A 5,526-nucleotide genomic window follows, 5' to 3' on the forward strand; every position below is an offset into this window, starting at 1 on the left:
CTATTGTGACCAGTGTTGTAATGAACATGGGAGCACAGACATCTCTTTGAGACTCTGATTTTCATTATTTTGGATAAATAGCCAGAAGGAAAATTGCTGGATGATATAGTAGTTCTATTACTTTAATTTTTAGGAATCCTCTACTCTGTTATCTACAATGACTGCACCATTTTATATTCCCGTCAACAATGCACAGGGTTTCACTTTCTCTACATCCATGTCAACACCCCTTTGACACTATGGTCAGTGTCTGTGTTCTAAACAGCTCATCACATTTAATTGGCGTTACTATTGCTTTTCGGCCTTTTGGCTAAGATCAAGTGCATCTGTTCCTATCAGTTTAATCAGAGCTGTTTTCTAGGGGAGGCTATCTCTCTGATTAATTGTAAATTTATAAAATATAGATACAAATGTCATATAATAAAATAAATTTGATGCAATTCCTTTATTCTATAAAATCATCAGCTGGTCTACTTTGAGACATCATTTGTCAAAAAATCTGTAGGAAATTAAAAGAAAGAAAAAATTGGGGTAGGTCATTTAAAATGTTGGTTGGGTTCCAATGGCTTAGCAATTTTCTTCAGTATCTTATTTATTTTTCATTGCTATTTTAATGTTTGGTGTAATTTTAAATGCTTGAATAATTGAAAGTCTAATCTCTGTGTAGTTACAAAGTTACCAGCTATTTTAGAATATATATATATATAGGAACTAGGGTTTTGGGGTTACTTTCTAAATCTTGTCTTGAAAAGGAATTACCTTTCTGAATATTCATATGTAATTGTTTTTACTATGTTGTGGAAGCTGTTACCTACTGTGTGACTCGAAATCAGAGAAATAGTCTTTATATTTTGAGAGGCGCCAAACTAAGATCATCTTCCACTTTACAAATATCAATGTTTGGTACTTTGTCATAAATCCATTGAAATTTTAATCTTTTTCTGAAAATATATCTCACTCTATGGTGATAACTGTCAATAATACATGTAAAACAAATATTCTCTGACTATTTCAAAGGACAGTTTCTTACCAATTCAATCAATTTCTTATTGCCATTGGCAATGAGATTGTTGAAAACGGAATAAAAGGATCCATGCTTACAATTTTGAACTATATGGAATAGGTAAGTAAACTCACTAATTGCTGCAATGACTTCTTTTTTTTATGCATTTTTAAAGAATGGAACTGCATTGTATGTTGTGTCAAAATAAAGCAGACATTTTGGATTGTCCGATTCCCAAAATACCTATTTCTAAGTAATGGAGCTTTATATTTATGCAAATAGTGATAACTTTGAAATAAATACAGCAGAATAAGTAAACAGAAATTCTCTTAAATCTTTTTTCTTAAATAATTCAGTTCAAAATTCTTATTTATAATACTGTGTATATTTGGAACTTGGAATTTGGCCTATTGTTATTTTTAAGTAAATCTATATTTTATTATGCACATATATTTCATTCAGCGTCAGCCATAATACATGTTGTTTTAAAATTGCTCCTTAGTAAAACTAGACCATGATATTTTTGAAAAATATTTTTTGGTGAATTATATCTATGATTACTAGAAATGGAGATATAAAATTAATTTATAATCACATTGTAACTGAAAGAGAAAGGGCATACAAATGTGACTGCAGCTATATCTAAACATACTAAAGAATTAGAATTTTCTGGAGAATTTTTTGATCTGTATGGATAATTACAAAAATCAAATCAAATAATGTTTGAGATAAGTTATATTCCTCAACTGTATGTCTTTTCAACTATATGCCCTTTCATTATTGTATGCCACACATTACTCAGAATATATTAAGGATTAATATTATACCAAAGGGAAATAGACATGTATCAATTTCCTACAACTATATGTCACGAGAGTGCAATCTTGGGGCAGTTTCAGATATAATCCTCCTTGGTCAGGGAACCAACATGAAGATTCAATGAATTGTATTTTACCTTGATTTCCACTGTACATTCAAGATCTGGAGAAATCCATTCATAATGTAATACTGAAAATACCAATGCCACTTATCAAATAAATCTAGGCCAGAACTACATGTATAATTGTTCTTAGTTATTAATTACTCTTAATTAGTACCTCTCTCTGTTCATGTAGCACAGTGGAGTTTTAGTCCCTAAGGAGATATTAATATATACATATATAGATATAGATGAACATACAGACACTATAATGTGTATACTCTATTATGTACATATATACGTTGTTCATATACATATTTCAATTGGGGCCCAATTGACCTAAGTCTTAATGTTTCATTTCTCTTAAGTAACCTCTGATCCTCTGATCGGTTTTGAGATGACAAGGAGGAAAGACACTGCTGTTGTGGTTTACAGAGTCCTTTCTCAATGATACATGGTTTCCCGTTCATTCAACTGATCTATGGTGGTTCAAGTCAGGAAATCATCCTTCACTGAAGTTATATCACTAACCATCAGTCCTTGGGATTGTCACCTGTACTTTCCCAGTAGAAGGTTTTTAGGTACATCCTCTGTTTCAGTCTTCAGCATACCTTGATCAATGATCCATTGACAAAAATATTTGCAGGTGAATAGGCTCTGCTTACTAAACCAGCCCTGTTTTCTGTTAAGGTACACATTTCTACCTTGTCTTCAGGGCCACAGATCAGTAGCTTGCCTCCTGTCACTTGGGGAACTTCTGAACTCATGGACATCGGGGCACCCATTGGGATGATGGCGTCTTTCACAATCATTCCCTGCTAGCAGGGGGGCAACATTGCAAAACTTCTCAAGATACCATCTCCGCCCCATCCTCTGCTCAATGCATTTCTCAATGCCTTTTGAAGAGAGCATTTTCTAGGAAATCCACGTGAAATGCTTTTTTAGATGTTAAACAGTTTCCAGGTGCATCAATAGCCCTATTTATGATTCCTTCCTGTACCCATATATCACATGGAATTGTGCCATTTCAAATTATTTAATATAAGCCATCTTTGAACTTATGCTTTAGTTAACAAACCAAACTAATTGTTAAAAATTATTTCCAGCTACCAAGCTAACACAGTGAATCCGGAGTCCAGAATCTGTATGTGTAAATAAACCCATTTGGGCTAATTCAGCCTGATTCGGTTTTATGCTTCTTGTTTCCTCATCTAACATCCTTATAATATATTCCTGCATATATTGCCATGATTTTGACAACAGAACTTTGTAAAATCAGACTAGATTTTTGGTCTGTTTGGTATACTTCAATAAAGACTTTACCCTGCACCTCCTCCCCACTCCCAGTTAGATATATTTGGCTTTAAATCTAATTATGAGGTCGTAGCAATGAGAGATGATAGAGATAAGTTTTGAGGAAACATATGTACAAGACAACTTCCCAAGTGAGATCTTTACAGAGATTCACACAGGGGAAGCTAACATGAGAAGGCGAAGGAGGGATTGCTTCCCCAGGTAAGAAGACTTGGAGAAAACGAGGGTTCAAGGCACATAAATTCATCAGAATCTCCCATGTGGCTCTACTTTTATAATTAACTCTAACTTGTTAATTATAACTATTGGACTTGGAAAGCTCTGAACTGTAATTCAGCAACTTGTAAACTCATAAATTTTGTTTAATTTTCTGAAATATTTGTATTCTGTCTAAAAAGAGCTAACAAGCTTTTTAGGGAAGTCATGGAAACTCTCTGATTTTCTGACCATGACTTGCAACGTGAATTTAAATTCACAAGATCATTCTTTTCTGTAATCTTTCCAAAGCATTCAAAAGGGGCTAACTTAAAACAGTTATTTCAATCATTATTTATACATAATAGTTTATTGCACCATTCACTTGTCTCTCACTACACGGCTTTCAAATAGCAGCCTGAATTCACCTTCAGGAAAAAATTTATTTAAAAAAAAATTCTCATTGCTTATTGTTATTAAAGAACCTCTCCATCCAAAAAGGAGTCACAATAATTTAAACTTTCATACTCTGAATATATTTCACTGCAAATTTCATATCTAAAAGAAACTCTTACTTATGTATACCAGAATATGTCAAAAAGAAAACCCATGGTAGAATTGGTTATAAGAAAAAAAAATCAGAAATTACCAAATAACCTTTTACCAGAGGACATATAATAAATTCATCCAATGGAATATTATAATCCAGGAAAGTGAAGAAACCATACATATGTACATAAGACCTACAATGTTGAGAGAAATTACGTATCAGAAGATTACTGTGTCAATTAGGGTAACAATAGGAAACAGAGAATACTCTCAAATTAGAATATTTTCCATTCAATTTGTGAAGTATTTTGAAATATTTTAAATTATTTTTATCTTTTTCACATGAAAATAAGGATATTTTTATTTCACAGATTTGGAATATGAAGACTTGAGAAAAATAACTGATTTGCTCTTGTTACCCATGGCGAACAGTGATATTTAAATTCAGGATTCTTGTCATTACAAAGCCAATATTCAGTCCAAGTAACATCACCAGAGAAGTTAAAAAGACAATCTCAAATTCACAGTACTTTAACTGATTTCTGATGTTCTTAAAATATTTTCATATTGATACTAATACATTATTTTGATAGATTGATTCAGATTCAGAGGTGATCAAATTATTTTGTTTTTATGCTGTAAGGATATCTTAGTGTTTTATGTGCCACAAATAATGCATAGCTTTGGTAAACATAAGGAAAAATAAAGAATGTGAGGAGAAGCAATGAAATCAAACATGTGATTACAAGTCTTAATGCAACTGTTCTAGATGAGTACTTTAAATCTGCCAAGAAAATGGCATTTATATAATAAATATAATTAAGATAGTTCCAGAAATGTGTTTTAATATATCTTTGAACAAAATATATTTGAGGACACGTACTCAAACTGGACACCACTGGTAGGAAGAGGAAATGAGTCAGTCAACATTTGATGCTTAATTTCATGAGTTTGCGTGCTAGTGTTTACCTGCCAACCTCCAATCCACAGTGTGTAGATTCATGTTTTCTAGATATACACATAACTAATGAGTTAGTAATAAGTGCTGTGCTATTTCCCAGAACACTGAGTTACTCTCACAGATTTATCAGTGTATGATACTCCAATTTCTGGGGCAAACTATAGAGATAAGATTTTTCAATTAGCCAATGAGCTTTTAGAATTATATTTGCCAAGGAAATTCTGATTAATTGGATTCAATTAGATTCCACTTTGCTTTGATCAGCTGAATGAACAAATCATATCTGCTTTCCCTTTTACAAATAGGGGTACTCTAGATGGTTATTTTGTTGGCTAACTAAAAGATTTTTATTCATAGTCCTACTTATAATTTTTTTCCCAGACCATAACCACCACAGAGAAATACCTAAAAGCTTTCTCTACTTCAAAAGTGACAGATTAAGCAATGACTTTGGAATTTTTTTATAATCATTATAAATTATACACAGGCACATATAAACATGTACATTTACATATATTCTTTACATTACACATGTGTGTATATGTATACATATGCATACATATATCTCTTTTTTACCTAGTGTGT

General features: G+C 32.2%; 1 pseudogene; it reads left to right on the forward strand.

Moving 5' to 3' along the window:
- The first annotated feature begins 290 nt into the window (after positions 1-290).
- On the forward strand, positions 291-422 carry LOC123629998 (annotated as a pseudogene).
- Positions 423-5,526: the final 5,104 nt, after the last annotated feature.

The sequence above is a fragment of the Lemur catta genome, unplaced genomic scaffold (genome assembly GCF_020740605.2).
Source record: "Lemur catta isolate mLemCat1 unplaced genomic scaffold, mLemCat1.pri scaffold_66_ctg1, whole genome shotgun sequence".
NCBI classification, from domain to species: Eukaryota; Metazoa; Chordata; class Mammalia; order Primates; family Lemuridae; genus Lemur; species Lemur catta.